This window comes from Myodes glareolus, chromosome 14 (genome assembly GCF_982192425.1).
Source record: "Myodes glareolus chromosome 14, mMyoGla1.1, whole genome shotgun sequence".
NCBI classification, from domain to species: Eukaryota; Metazoa; Chordata; class Mammalia; order Rodentia; family Cricetidae; genus Myodes; species Myodes glareolus.
Window position 1 is genome coordinate 66,618,691 of NC_142039.1, and position 16,972 is coordinate 66,635,662.

Here is a 16,972-nt window from a genome sequence, read left to right on the forward strand (position 1 = left end):
CTTCATTCCTTAAGTGTGGGATTACAGACATGAGTTGTCATACTTGTCTTTCATCTGTTTAATTTATTATTGCATAATTTAATTACTTTGAAATTTATTATTGAATGGAGCTATCTTATAACTTAATTTTCAACTTGCTCATTGCTACTGTGTAGAATTGATTCTCCCTCTTTCTCTCTCTCTCTCTGACTGTTTTGTCTTTTTTTTTTTTTAAAAAAAAACAAAACCACAGGATCTAACTGTGAAGTCCAAGTTGGCCTCAAGCTTGTGGTTAATCCTACTATCTCTGCCTCTGCCTCTTGAGTGCTAGGATTATAGGCTCACAGCCTGCTTTTTGGGGGCAAGGGGTGTTCTGAAATTGATTATTGTATATCGATCTTCCACGGCTCAACTTTGCTGAACTCATTTAATAGTTTTAATGGTTTTTATTGGATTCCTTAGGATCAAATGACTTCCACTTTTATTTTTTGTTTATTTGTTTGAGACACAGTCTCACTATATAGTACTGGCTATCCCGGAACTTGCTCCATAGTCCAGGTTGACCATAAACTCACAGAAATTCCTTTGCCTCTGACTTCTGAGTGCTGGATTAAAGTTGAGCACCACCATACTGGTCAACTTTCACTTTTAAACATGAAAAGAATGTGACTTTTTATTGTAGATATATATTTTTTTTTAAGGACAGCTCCTCATGTAGTCCAGACTAACCTCAAACCTCAAACTCACTGTTTAGTTGAGCTACTCATGAATTCCTGGTCTTCCCACCTCCACCTCCCAATGGCTGGGATTACAGGCATGTAGCACTAAACTCAACAGATTTTGGTGGTGGTGGTGTTATGTGGTAAGGATTGAAGCGTTACATGGACCAGGCAAGTGCTTTGCCACCAGTGCGATCCCCAGCCCAATTCCTCACCCTCACCTCTGTGGGGATGGGTTGGACAGGATCTGATATAGCCTCTGCTGCTCTCTAGTAAGCTATGTAGCCCAGGATGACCCAGACTTTTTGATCTTCCCATCTCCACTTCTTAAGTCTTGGAATTATACACATGCACCATCACACTCCACTCTCCAACTTCTTTTTTACTAAGAGAAATGCAAATCCAAGCTACCATGGGATGTGAAAAACTCACCTAGCCATTGACGGAGAACTGACAGTTTGCTAGCGTTGTACAGGCACCTATTAAAGCAAATACTACCTGAGAAGTTCCACTTCCAGTGTCCGTAAAGAGAGCATGGGCCGTGGGCAATTAGGATGTCCACACAAGATTTGTCCTTTGAATATGTTCAGGTTATTCATACAAACATTCCTTCCTATGCTGTGCTACCATAGAAGCTACGCAGACATCCCACCAAGCCAGTGACAGCTGACTGAGCGAAAAAAATGCTGTTCGGCGTTTACACTGGAGAATCTGTGAGGGCTAACCTCATGTTTGAGGTTGAAATTGCTGTGCTTAAAAGATCTAAAAAAAAAAAAGACATGCTTTTAACCTGTAAGCCCCACTTACCCAAGGACAGAAAACTTCCTGGAATGATGGGGCTATCGTTTCTGTAAAATAGCAAGCTCCATGATTTCTCTTCTGTAGACAAGCTTGGTTGCCTCAACTGTACAGGATGTGCTTGATCACTCATAGGCGAGAGGTACATAGACGGGAAGTATGTCAGGATGCATGCTCGCCCCTGTCGCAACCGTCTTGACCAGCAAGGAAGACGCAACACTTGACTCTTCTTTCTGCAGTTTATTCAGGAACCTTGGACAATCTTATGACCCCAGGGAAAGCCAGCCCACAGCTTAAATAGCTTCTGGGTAGCCAACCCCAGCGTGCTACATGGGAAATGCAGATAGGTCCAGAAATGCGGAAGCAAGCCAGATCCTTAGCCTTAGCCATATATGGAGTTGTTTACGACAGAGAGCACTCACCATCAGGGAGGTGGAAGGCAGAAACCAGCACCATCTTTAAGGCGCGGCATCATGCAGCTCTATACATGCCCCTGATTGGACAAGTGCTAAGATACAAATCTCATCTCAAGATTTGTAAGACTATTATGTGAGTTTTCTATATCTCAAGATTTATAAACTCACTGGGTATGGTTAAAAATCTGTAAAATTTGTAACAAAAAAGTTAACTTAATATTCATAACACAGGGTTGATAGTTAAAAATGTATATATAGATAATCTTAAAGGAACCGTGTGACAGGATGCCCTATGGCATGCCACAAGGACCTTGCTGTCCTTTTTACTAAGGTTAGAGAGGATAAGTGTCATGTGACCTAACCGCCATCTTGATTAAAGGTGACCACATTATATAAATCAACCAATGAGGCAACAAACATGGCTCCAAGATATTTTGAATTAGGATGACTTTTTGTATAATTCCTGTCCTAAGAACAGGCATAAAAACAAGGTTTATGAAACATAAGATTTAAAAACAGTGCTTGTTTAATAAGGTATTAAAGCTGTACCTCTATGCATTCATATATAAGAATGTATTTTGAGCTGCCAACTAAACTTTAGAGTCTGGTATGGGATATTTGATTTATCTCACCTGCCTAAGGCACACTCTGATTTGTTTAATAAAGAGCTGAGTGGCCAATAGCTAGGCAAGAGAGGATAGGTAGGACTTCTAGGCAGAGATAGGAACTCTGGTGATGTCAGATGTCCTTCTGTATATGTGTTGCTTTTATTGGTTGATGAATAAAGCTGTTTTGACCAATGGCTTAGCAGAGCAAAGCCAGGCAGAAAATCTGAACAGAGATGCACAGATCGAGTAGGTAGAATCAGAGAGATGCCACATAGCTGACAAAGGAGACAGACACTGGATTCTTACCAGTAAGCCACAGCCTCATGCCAATACACAGATTAACAGAAATGGGTTAATTTAAGATATAAGAGTTCATTAATAAGAGGCCTAAGCTATTGGCCTAGAAATGGTGTAATTAATATAATTTCTGTATGACTATTTGGGCCTGGGCAGTTAGGATACAAATGAGCAGTCTATGCTTATGAAATGGCACCCAGTGTAGGGCCACTACATCCACATACAAAACTGAGAGTGTGGGAAGGAATCCTAGACACAAAAAAATAGAGTTAAGCACAGCTTCTTGGTAGTTGCATATTTTAAAAAGATAGATTCTTTGCTAGAGGCAAACAGAGGCACAGCTACTTTAGAAGTCTTCCTGACTCAGTGCTAGTGGTAAAAAATTGCTTGGCTTCTTTAAGATCTGGCTTCCTGGTTTGTGCTGGTAGCACGAAACTTTAGTATTTCAGGAGGTCCTGCACTTAAATGGGGTTTGTGAACTGCTTGCTACTAATTGTTTAGTGGTGACATAGACCTTCTTTTTATTTAGACAGAAAAAGGGAGATGATGTTGTATGCCCTTCTGTATATGTATTGCTTTTATTGTTTGATGAATAAAGCTTTTTTGGCCAAAGGCTTAACAGAGGAAATCCAGGTGGGAAATCTGAACAGAGATATATAGAGTAAGCTGAGTCAGAGATATGCCAAAGGAGACAGACACTGAATCTGTACCAGTATGCCACAGCCTCGTGCTGTTACACAGATTAATAGAAATGGGTTTATTTAAGATGTAAGAGTTCATTAATAAGAGGCCTAAGCTACTGTCAAAAAATGTTGTAATTAATATAATAGCTGTGTGATCATTTGAATCTGGGCAACTGGGAAAGGAATGAGTGCTCTACGCTTACACTCTGGGAAGAATCTGAGAAGCAGGGAATTTGCCAGCAAGATGTGAAGGAAGCCAGACATATGCAACTGAGGAGAAGTAACAAGCCACATAGCAGAATGTAGATGAATATAAATGGGTTAATTCAAGTTTGAAGAGCTAGTTGGGAGCAACCATAAGCTAAGACCAAGTTTTCATAATTAATAAGTCTCTGTGTCATTGTTTGTGAGCTGGCAGTCCAAAAAAAGACCTGCTACAAGAGTCACCCCAGTAGTCAAAGGCATGAAGGGTCATGGGGAGCAGCTGAGGCTTGACACTGTACAGAAGGGCCGACACTCCTAAAGAGAGCCCAGAAGAGGGACCCCATTCATTTCAGAGATGCTGGTGTCACATGATGGCCACCAGGAACAACAGACTCTGTGAAATGGAGCAGGTTGGGGTCTGGAAGACAGGTGGTGTGTGCCGCTGAGGGTAGGGTCAGAGAGGTGACCTGAGTCCCCTGGGGCAGCCCAGTACATCATGAGTGAATCTCAGATGTTGAGCATTGAGTTATCTGCACGACTGGATTTTTGTTTTGCCTTATCTGGACTATGGATGTGCCCTGTTTCTTCCCTCTTGTAGTAAAAAAGGTACTTAATTCATTTTTTGATACTGTAGGAGCCCACAGTTGAGAGACTCTAAAATTTGTTTGTTTATTTGTTTATCTTTTTGTTTTTTGACAGGGTTTCTCTGTAGCTTTGATGCTTGTTCTGGAACTCACCCTGTAGATCAGACTTACCTTGAACTCACAGAGATCCGCCTGTCTCTGCCTCACAAATGCTGGAGTTAAAGGCATGCACCACCACTGCCTGGGCTGACTTGAAACATTTTTAAAAAAGAATTTTAGAGTTTTATAAAAATTTAAATTAGGGCTGGAGAGATGGCTCAGTGGTTAAGAGCACTGCCTGCTCTTCCAAAGGTCCTGAGTTCAATTCCCAGCAACCACATGGTGGCTCACAACCATCTGTAATGAGGTCTGGTGCCCTCTTCTGGCCTTCAGGCACACACAGAATATTGTATACTAAATAAATAAATAAATGTTTAAAAAAATTTAAATTAATAAACTGTATAGTTTCTTTACATGTTTAAATTTATAAGGCTACGGGACATTTTTAAGTTTATAAAATGTTTTATATTATGATATCTTTATTAATCTGTCATCTTAAAAAATAAACAAAAGGCTGGAGAGTTAGGCCCACAACTATAAGCACCAAACATTAAACACTGGAAACTGTTATATTCTGTCGTGGCACACTATGAAAGGTTAAGGAAAGTAAAGCTGCCTGTTTCCCTACAGACCCTGTTCATGATTTACAGTTTTATTTTGATACTAAAAGAGCTTCAATTCAAAAATGGTTAATTTTCTTAAAGCTACTAACTTTTAAACTGCTGAAGATGATGAAGATATGCAAACTCATGATCAGTCACTTCATACAAGGCCACATTCTTTCCAAGACAAGGTTTCTCTGTAGCTTTGGAGCCTGTCCTGGAACTCACTTTGCAAACCAGACTGGGCTTGAACTCACAGAGATCCACCTGCCTCTGCCTCCCAAGTGCAGGGATTAAAGGCTTGCACCACCATCGCCCAGCAGGATCAAATTCTTTGATGTTCTTGATATTTGTAGTCATGTGAAGTACCAATGTAATTAATTACGGCAGTAAGCTTTATTTAACCTCCTGTATGTTTTCCAGGTTATGGCTGAAGTAAAACAACACCATCAACAACAATAAAAAACAAGTGAAGGTTGGTTGTTTAAAATCATGTATTTAATACTTGCTCCTCAAAATTTTTCAGCGATCTGCTGAAAAATTGTTTAATGGAAAAAGCATCCCATGGTAGACAGAAAAAGGTGCTGGAGGCAACCCTACAGTCTCCAAAGAAGACATGGGGCACAGACCCTGATTGTCGTGATGCTAACACTGGGAAAAACTGTCCCGGGCCTTGCCTGCTGCCAGAGCCCTGGACAAACTGTGGACAGTTAGGCTGATTGCCCTACTCTGCCTACCTCAAGGGAGGCCAGTTTATCCAAGGTCCTCACCCATGGGAAAATCTCTCAGACCTTCTGGATCTAGCAGCTGAAGGCCTATGTTGTCCTATGAAGCAGCTGAAGACGCAATGGTGTCCTGCATAATGGCTGAAAATCCATGACTTCTGCCCCACAAGGGAGTCATCAAGAACACAGGAGCCTATTAGGGTAATCATCCAGGTAGCTGATAAATCTCTTTCATTTTAATTGATACATAGACCATTTGTTGTTGTTGTTGTTGTTGTTTAACTGGTTGGTTGGATTTTTCCTGCTATGAGCCATTCTTCTCAGATCTCTGATAGTGTTGATGGCTAACTGTAGTTCTGTCAGTTTGGCAATGGAAGGCACCTAGCTCCTTCCCCAAGACTGCAGCTACCTTGTTGGTTCATGTCATATGTAAAAATCAGGGCTTGCTTCTTCTAGAGGAACTAGGTCTTCTACTGAGAAAGACAGACAGGTTTGCCTTGCTAATATTAAAAGATAAATAGGTTTCAGCTTTAACTTTTTTAGTTCTTCTTTATTTAAAGAAACTTGCTTTGCAACTACTGCTCTCAATAATCAACTACCTGTGTCTCACAGTAAATGATTGTATGAAAAAGTTTTAAGTTTATATAAGTTCTGAGGTTCTAAGAAAGCCTTTTAAGGTATGTAAATGTAAGCTGTAAAGGTCTAAGAAAGTGATTTAAGGTAATAAAAAATGTTTCAGATTTCTCCCCCCCCATGTTATTGTTTTTACTAAGACTCCAAAAGTTCAGTTTTAACATTAATCAGTGGAGTTCTGATAAGCTATTAATCTAACCCAGGTAGATCACTGACTATATCATAGTCAAATGCTCAAAAGTTCGAATTTCCTTTGGTTGTCTTCTAAGTATAAACTTAAAGGTGCTTCTCACTGGGCTAAAAGCATCTCTGTCCTATGTATATATCCAGCCCTCTGGACAGAGGAAAGAATGTTCATACTTGAGTCTACTCTAGCTGTTTTAAAGACAGTTGTTAGCTGCTTTTTCTACAATGTGGATTTCAGTACAGATTATAAAAAGTGGTAATGATAATATACTTAAACTTCTATCTCTTTTTGTAAACTAAAAAATTCCTGTAAGTTTTAAGAAGCAAGGGAGTTGTAAGTCCTAGTACTATCTTTCACAGGTGAACAGCCTAAGTTTTCCCATATTTTTATTCCTAAGTGTAGGATCTCTCTCTCCTGGTCTTGGGACTCCTTCCCTCCCCCCATTACCGGGAGTATGGGCCTGGAAACTCCAAATATAAGATTTCCTTTAAGTTCCTAAACTTTAACTTCTGTCCCTAGTCTATATCTGGCCCAGCAGATTTCTACCTGGAACCATGGCAAAAACCATCCAGGAGACAGCTGCAGACCCCAAATCTCTGTGACCACTGGACTTGCTGAAAGCTGATACGAGCTAGTACAGCTGATGTAAATGCTCCCTGTCTCTTAAGATGGGTCAGTGAACCAGATGCTTCTGATGAATGCCTTGTTGCCTGAATCCCCTCCTGACTTTTGACTAGCATTCCAGACTTTCTGGGCCCTGACAATGATGCCCTAATTTCAGCAGGAAGTAGTTACAGAAGAGAGTACATTGCCCTGTATCCTCAACAAAAAGCTAGAATTATAGGTCCAAAGGAAACTCCCTGGCAAAGGGGACAAAATGCCTACCTATAGTGCCTATTGGCATAGCAGGACTCATGCTGGCCTCTAGGCTGATTATCAGAAAGGTACCTGTTACAAACGAATAGAACCCAGACCTATCAACAGGCAGATTCATTAACTGAAGTAGTTCTATAATATGATAGAGAACTTGACCTGCTCTTTGCAAAGCAAGAAAGTTATGTGGTTTTAAGAAAAAAAAATGCCATTTCTATGTAAACCACCTGGGAATCATTAGTGATAATTTGGCTGTAGTTAAAAAAAATAATAAAATTGCTAAAACAGGGCCTGATATGAAATAAATGACTTCTCTATTCTCATTTTCAGGCTCCTCCTGGAGGGTAAGTCTAACATCAGCCATCGCCGGGACTTTGACCCTTCTGTTTCTGCTAATTACTGTTGGCCGTTGCATCATTAATGCCTTAACTGGATAGATAAATTCCTGTCTGGGTGCACTGAGCTGATGATTATTAGATCCACTGTAAACAGGGTCCTACCACAGAGTCAAGTATTTGACTCAGGATACAATTTAAGGAGAGGGGGTGGGCTAAAATTATGTATTAGGTTTAAATTACTGTGCTTAACTCTAGTGACATTTCATTTGTATTTTAATAAATAAAGCTTATCTGAGGATCAGAAAAGTAAAACAGCCACACTGGCCCACTTTACAGACAAGGGAGCAATGACAGACACCTTTAATTCCAGTAGACATACTAACTTGCCATAGAAACCAGGTAGTAGTAGTACATTCCCTTAATCCCAGATCTAGAACGCATTATAAAAAAGGAGAATCTCATTCTGAGGTTTCCTGCAGGCAAGATCACCATTTTTGAACTGAGTTTGTGGTAAAAGCCATTGGCCGGCTGGTTTGCTTTTCTGGTCTTCAGGTTGAACCCCAATATCTGTCTCTGAGTTTTTATTAATCATACTTCACTTAAGAGATCTATAAAACAAAAATGCCTCTAACCTGTAAGCCCTACTCACCCACGGACAGGTAACTTCCTGGAATACTCGGGGCTTCTGTTCATGTAAAATAACAAGCCATGTTTCCCCTTCTGTAAACAAGGTTGATCATCCCAACTGCACAGGATGTGCTTGATCACACATAGGCAGGAAGTACGTCAGGATGTATGTTTACCCCTTACTGGACAATGGAGGGAAGTATATAGCCTTGTGGGTCTTGCCTTTATAAGCTCCTGTCTAATGAAATTTGGTGCCATACTCTGGGAATCCTGGGTATGGCGCTAACCAGTATCTGGGGACCTGGCTAGTATTTAATAAAGCTTGCTTCAAATTTGGCTCAAAACTTGTGGTACTGGTCTTAGTCTTGCCCGGTGGGATTAACAAATCTTTGGCGAGAACCTTTCAGAAGCTTGCAGGCTTGGCCTATGTCTGCTGTGACATCTGTGAGCTATGGCAGGATGGGAAGATGGCATACTGACAGTGATTCAAAAGTTCCTTGAAAGCTTCAGCCAGTGTGGCTAGTCCTGACAGGCCAGCATATGTAAGCCCAATGAAGCTGTTGGAAGTTCAGTGGTCGCTGCCACGACCACATAAAAAGGCCAATCTCAAGTCCTCTTGCCAATGGGTATGACCACAGAGCCTAGAGGAGCCTTGTCTTGGGAGTGTGGTAGTGTGATGCTAGAGACCATTTCCAAAGTTCTAATGTTTGTATTCTTTCTTTGGGCAGTAGCTTTGTGCTGTAAGGGTTCATAATGTTGGGTTGGTTGACCTACAAGCATGTCATAGCCACCTTAGGTTAATTTTCTCTTTTCTGACTTTTTAACAGTTCTCAAATCCAGGCTACCTTCAGATATTACAGAACTCAAAGGAAAATTGTTCACAGATAAACTTGATCTAGGATTTCTTATATTTGTGTGTGTGTGTGTGTGTGTGTGTGTGTGTGTGCTTGTGTGCGCACACCTGGGGAAGGGGAGTTCTTGAGCTGAAGAAGTTTAGGGTAGGGGACGAACCCTGGAATAGTACTTGTGATACTGAAGGAGCCTGGGGACCAGCATGTCTTTGCTATGCTAACAGGCACCACAGTCATGTGTCCCTTCTGCCTTTTGGAATTTGGGGAAAAGGAGTTTCCTTTGGGCCTGACACGTATGCACACACATAAAACAATAGGCACTGTGAACAGAAACACAAAGAACGTTCTGTACAGTGTGGAGAATGACCTACAACAGCCATACTTTGTTTTTTCGAATGAGTTTATTAGGTGTACAACAAGCTGAAGCAAGAGAGTAAATACCAAGAGCTGGAGAGTTAGTTAGGTAGACAGACACATTGGGCATTTAGAACATCCCACAGACCTTAGCTGAGGAAGCCTCCTGGAGACTGCCAGCTGGAGTTCACAATGGAGACTCCCCAGGCAGAGCAGTGTCCCGGCAAGGAAGCTTCCAAGGAAAAGAACAACCAGCACTGGACAGAGACAATCTCAAACCCTGTGCTCACCGCTCACAGCAGAAGCTGACTGGGGAAGCTGAGGCAGTCACCTGAGTTTCTAATCGAGTTTTCCCCTCCGTGGCTGGGCTTCCCAGGGGCGAATCTCTGCCCCGCCCCCCTGCAAGTAGTTTGTATCCCATGCTAAACAATAGTAACCTCTGTTGGATGGTTCACTTTGTATCTCTTCTCAAGGACATAATGTTTTTAGTTTTGGACTGTTTTGCTCTTCTTTCTGGGGTTGGCCAGCCTATCCCTGGACAAGTGGCCTTGAGGATGCTTTTAGTTCAATGGACTTAAAAGTCTGGAGTGGTGAACGTCTCAGTGAGCACAAACAGCATGTGACAATGACCGTGTCACCAGCTTGCACATGGGTGCTGAGGACCCGAACTCTGGTCCTCCCACTTGTGCAGCAAGTGCTTTAGACACCGAACCATCTCACTAACCATCTGAACTTTTGATAGTTGATGTAACTCCTTAAGAGTGATTAAGAATAGCTTAACCCATCCCCCAATGTCCACTATAACTCCTTAAGAGTGATTAAGAATAGCTTAACCCATCCCCCAATGTCCACTATTTTCTTAGGCTCTATGGCCTAACACACCCATGTGACTGGATATTCCCAGGACAATTCCCAGCCATCTATGACAAAAGGGTTGATTCCCAACTGCTGTCTAGGGAGTAGACTGGCAATAAAACTAGATTTCATGCCTGCCCTTTGGCCTTTATAATGGGGTGAAGGCCCAGGAAATAAAACAGCAAAAAACCCAACGCTGGCAGAACAGATGGGATCAGTGTCATCCAATATAGGTGAGAGAAGCGTGTGTGTGTGTGTGTGGGGGGGGGTGAGCCAAACATGCACTGTCAGGGGAGGCTTCTCTGAGGATAGCACTTAAAAGCACTTATGTGTGTGCTGTGTAGAAGTAGCCCGAATGGTGGCAGTGTATCAGGGGACACGGAAGGAAGTCAGCTCGCTGTGGGAAAGGCTGGACCATGCTATTGCTGTGCACATTTTAGGGTTCTCCACTCAGTAAACATCCCCACCACCATGTGATATTCCCCGAACACAGCAGAAACATGCCTGAACATGCACACTTAGTGTCCCCTACCAGATGGTGCCTCCAGATCTCTTGTGGTTCACTTGTGAGCCCTACTGAGTGGGCCTTCTGGCCTCCTTGGAGGTCTGTAGCATGAGGGCCGGCTTGTTGGGGTTTCTGTCCCGCCCAGTACCCCACAACCGGCAACTCCCAAGGAAAATCATTCACACAGAGATCTCTATAAGTTATAAAGCTGATTGGCCCATTAGGTCAGGCTACTTATTAGCTCTTATAACTTATGTTACCCCCTTATCCTTATCTACATTAGCCACATGGCTCAGTACCTTTTCCAGTGGGGCAGCTTACATCTTTCCTCTCTGGTGGTCTGGGCAGAACTGTGGAGGGAGCTTCCTGTGCCCCAGAATACTCCCAGTCTCTTTGCTCCAACCCTACTTCCTGTCTGGCTTTCCCACCTATACTGCCTGCCTGGCCAATCAGCATTTTATTAAAATATGATTGACAGAATACAGACAATTCTCCAACACCATTTCCCTCTTTTTTTTTTTTAAACAAAGGAAAATACCCATAGTCCATTTGTTGGGAATGTGGGCATAGTATTTCAGGCTACTTCCTGCTGGTTGGGGGCGTTGATAATCTTATGGGGACCTAAAGAAAATTTAGAGTTATAATCAAGTCATGACTGGAGTATCCTGTGAGTCTTGATCATCTCATGCGGCAGTCTTGAATCTGTTCTGGATATAGAATTCAGACATCTGGGTCATCTGTTCCTGTCGGAGATTTCTCAGGTGGCCTTCCTTGATCATACTGGATTTTTCTTAACTCAGAATGAATCCACAACCTCTCATTTTCTGTGGAAACAAAAGCAAAATCTCTTCTCCAAAGTAACATACCTTTTGACTTCAGTTTTGAAGCCAAGGTATTTTCAAAATACCTATCTTGGGTTAGTTCAGCAGTATTTATAAACAAAAGTCTTTTAGCAGCTGTTGCTCCTTCCTCAGCATTCAAACAATTCAAAGAGAGCATAATAGCATACAGTATCAAGATTCTCTGTGTATTTTCCATCTTTATTTTAACCTCTATTTCTTTTATTTTCACTTTTACTTTTTGAGACAGGTTCTCTGTATATCTTTGTCCTGGAATAACTCTATAGACCAGGCTGTCCTTGAACTCACAGAGATCTGTCTCTGCCTCCCAGGCATTGGGATTAAAGGCGTGTACTACCACACCTTGAGGTCACAGAGGTCAATGTACCTCTGCCTCCCAAGTGTTGGGATTAAAGGTGTGTATCACCACACCCAACTACTCTCTTTCTTTTTACTTTAAGAACTTTAACTTTTATCCTGCATATATTTTTAACACATAGTAAACCATTTAGAGGTTTTCTTCCTCTTTGAATCTCTATTTACTGTCTATCTCTCTTTTTCTGACCACACGAGTCTTCAATGGGTAGGACTAAAGCCGTAGCTTTGACAGTTAGATCCAGCCTATTCCTTAGCTTTCCAGCCTCATGTCTGAGATACCAGCCAGAGCTGTGTTCACTGCCACAACTCTATGACGTTTCAAGGTCCTTGCCAGCAAGCAAGCTGGAGCACTCTGCTCACAGATCACACTCAGTCGGACTGCCTGCCTGAAAGAGTCAGAGTTTGCCCTGGCAGGACAGTCCAGAAAGCCAGCATTTTAAAGCAGCGCAGCTTTTTTCCTGCTATGGCTGAAAACCGAAAAGCATGCATTCAGCTTTTCATCAACACCGTTTAAATGTTTTGCGGCAGGACCTCTTAAAAGAGCTGCAGGGTTTTGCAGCTAAAGCTGAGTCAGGAAGCTTCTCTTAGATGAAAGCCTTGCTTGCCTCTAGCAAGCAGAGCAGACCGGAGAAATTGCTGCTATCAAGAAAACATACTTTACTCTATTCTATCCCAAACTTTCTGTGGATTCAGCTATCCACGTCTGGGCACCATATGTAACATGAGGGCCGGCTTGTTGGGGTATCTGTTCCCACCCAGTACCCCACAGTCGGCAAGTCCCAGAGAATATCAATCACACAGCGACCTCTATAAGTTATAAAGCTGATTGGCCCATTAGGTCAGGCTACTTATTAGCTCTTATAACTTATGTTACCCCATTATCCTTATCTACGTTAGCCACACGGCTCAGTACCTTTTCCACTGGGGCAGCTTACATCTTTCCTCTCTGGTGGTCTGGGCAGAACTGCGGAGGGAGCTTCCTGCGTCCCAGAATATTCCCAGTCTCTTTGCTCCAACCCTACTTCCTGTCTGGCTTTCCCACCTATACTGCCTGCCTGGCCAATCAGCGTTTTATTAAAATATGATTGACAGAATACAGGCAATTCTCCCACACCAGAGGTCTGCAAGTGAATGACACTCAGGGTAGCAGTTCTCTGCTTTGTCTGAACTACATCTATTGTATAGGCACTTCAAGGTCTTACAATTGTTCTGTCACAGCCAATAAGCAAGTGTCATCATCACAGGCAAGGATATAATACCACACAAGCACACATATAATTCTAAATCCTAGGCAAGCATTACTATATTCTATCTAATAAGGCATTGGGGTGTACAACCTGATGATGGCTCGTGGCTCTCGACGTAGACCTCTGGATCAGCAAGTCTTGATCCGCAGGCAAGAGCTTGTTCTCTGGCTCTTGGAAGATCTCTGGTCCAATGTCTCGTTGATTGATTGATTGATTGATTGATTGATTGATTCTCGATGCTGTAGAGTTTCTCTGGCACCTCTCCGACAGAGTCTCTAGCAGATCATCTTGAGAATGCCTTCTTATCTTTTTTCCTCACTTTTTATATACTATTCTTCAGCCTTACCTCACTCTTCCCTGCGTCACACTCCAGATTAACACTCCTGTCTGCCTGTACGTCACTCTTAGCATCACTGCACACATGTCTGCTAGTGCCATTTTTCCTGGACTTGCCCCAGACTTGTCCTAACAGACTCATCTAGGTTTTGTCCTTACAGACTCATAACAACTTGACATATGTTTGGGCAGGATTTAGAAGGGCTGTGGTTTTCTTTCTTTAACAGCGACACTGGGAGGTCTTAGTTAGGGTTTCTATTGCTGTGAAGGGACACCAAAACAATGGCGACTCTTATAAAGGAAAACATTTAACTGGGGCTGGTTTAGAGGTTTAATTCACTGTTATGGCAGTAAGAGCATAGAGGCAGATGTGGTGCTGGAGAAGGAGCTGAAAATTCTACATCTTGATCCATAGGCAGCAGGAAAAGAATTGAGTCACTAGGCCCCATTTGAGCTTCTGAGACCTCAGAGCCCATTCCCAGTGACACACTTCCTCCAATAAGGCCACACCTCTTAAGAGTGCCTCTCCTGAGTGACCAAGCATTCAAAGACAAGTCTGTGGGGCCATTCCTATCCAAATCATCACAGAATGGAATCCTGGAGGGGTTGGGAATTGTATGTGTGTCTGCACAATCTCTAATTGCCAGACATTTGAGCTCTGATAGAAAATGACTGTTTTGGGCTGGGGATATAGTCAGGGTGTGAACTGCATTCATGAAACCCTGGGTTCACTTCCACACTGCATGCACCAAGCATGGTGGAACATGCCTGTGATCCAACTCCCTCCATAGCCCAAACCATACTAACAAGCACACTGGGACAGAAAGCTCACTTGGTTTTTATTCTAATGCAGGTGAAGGGTGTATCTGTCTCCTATAGGCTGGGGTCTGGTCTCCCAGTCTTTAATGATTGGATAGCTTCAAAAGAAGAAGCACAAAGGATATGAAGGAAATTGGGGAGACCATTAAATTCCAGGGATATGGCAGACCTAAAATAAGCTTTACAAAATGGGATTTATGGAATATTGGCCCTTATGACATTCACTATGTTCTCAGTAAGTAGGGGCAAGAGGCTCCATTTCCTTCCCTATGATCCCTTATTTTCTAACTTGCCTCTGCCTGTGGGTTACACCTGAGGCATCTACAGGTCCTAGCTGGTCTTCAGTTGTTGTCAATGAACCCTTTCGTTACCCAGTTTTGCCCCCTTTGACTGGAAATGTGGATCAAGATCAATTGAGTAGCAGAGAGACTGTCTCACACATCAACTTTTCAACCCTTGGGGTGATAGGCTAGTAAGGGGAGGAACAGCTATCTTTCTGGAAATGGGGGAACATTTTCCTAGCATTCAGACCCTGTTCTTTTTTTTCTCTCCTTGTAGTTCCTTCCTTGTTGTCATAGCAATTGTTGACTAGTGTGGCTTTGGAGGTAAGTCGTCTGCATGCAGATGGGGTTAGAATGAAGTTAGAAGTTTCATGACGTCACCCTGGCAGCCATCTTAGGCTGAAACTAGTTTCAGTCAGCCTTCTTGAAGAGGAACTTGGGCTCATGGGCATCCTGTTCGCAAGGGTGTGTAAGATCAAGGCTGAAGAGTGTTTCTGTCAACTGAAAGGCTGTAGAGTCTGCGGGATGGGATTCTGAACATGCCCCTGGGGGCAACATCTTAAATGAGGTGGGAAGATATGCCCTCTGTGGGTCACTGCTCTCTCTATTCCTGACTGTGACCACCAGCTTCAAGTTCCCTCCATTCTGACTTCCCCATCATGACGGAACTGCACCTCAAATTGTGAACAAAACAAGCCCTCACTTTCTTCAATTGCTTTTGCTGGGATGGTTTATTACAGCAAGAGAAGAGTAAGACATCTGAGTGGTGGGGGGATTCACAGTTAGCACCTGCTCTCAGCACAGCTTTGGTCTGGACAGTGGAGACATCTCAGAGGACAGAAACAAGGGTGCTTACAGGAAAAGACCTGGGAGACCGAGACTGTTAATCCCTCCGGGCAAGAATAAGACCACTACCACAATTTTTGAACCGAATTTGAAGCAAGCTTTATTAAATACTGGCAGTGACAATGGACACTGGCTAGGTCCACACCTGGGATTCCCAGAGAACGGCCTTGGATTACATTAGTCAGAGGCTGATAAAGGCAAACCCCACCTTTGTCCAATCAGGGGCAAACATACATCCTGACATACCTCCCACCACATATGATTGAGTATATTCTGTGTAGTTGCGGAAACCAAGTTCTTTACAGAAGGAAAAACAGGTGACTTTTCCTTACCTTACATAAACAGCCCCCACATTCCAGGACGTTATCTTTCTTGGGCAAGTGGCGCTTACAGGCTAGAGGCATTTCTGTTTTATATTTCTCTTAAGCACAGTAACTGAAACCTGAAACATAACTTTAGCCTTGGGCACACAGCCTCACCTCCTCCAGCTTCCTATGGTACCAAGTGTGACAGGCATCTGGAGAGGATACTGCTAGGGGTGGCTATGCCAACCAACTATGTCTGATCCCACTTTCTTACACTGCAGCCTTCTGATCTGAGATCTAATGACTTTCACAGACTCCCCCCACCCCCACCCCCCACAGTGCCCTTGTAATGAGTGTTAGAGAAACCTTGAGTTGCTCAAAGTCAAGTCTTTGGGGAAACCGCTAAGCTGACAGTCCTGGGATCCATCCCCAATAGTGAACACACTTGCTGTGGTATTGTATATCTGTAACCCCAACACTCTTGAGGGTAAAAGCATTTGCAATAGAAGTTCAAGTTCCTCCCTGGTTACATAATGAGTTGGAGGTACAGCCTTAGACTATGACATTCTATGTCAGAAAAAACAATCAAGCAAGTTGTCAATGAGCAAGACAGAGGTTCTAGAACCAAGCACCATTCTGAACCAAAGTTGCTTTAGTATGCCTGGACCTACCATATATCCAGGTTATGCTTGTGGCTAGAGAAAAGGCAATGACAGACAGAAAACACCTTAGTAACTCAGAGTCCACATCTGCCTTATAGAGCTTGGTGCGCTCATTTAGTAATCTGCAACTAGCAGCGGCTCAGCTGGGATGCGGCTGAGATTCGCTTGTAAACAGAAGCATGCTCATGTTAGGCTACACCTTGTTCACACAGCAAGCAAGGGTGCAGTTGACTATTTTGGAGGCTGCTTTTTAGGCCAACCTTTATTTATCCTTAGATAGAGGTAGTTTTAGGCCAAGCCCAATTCAACAAAAGTGTAGTGG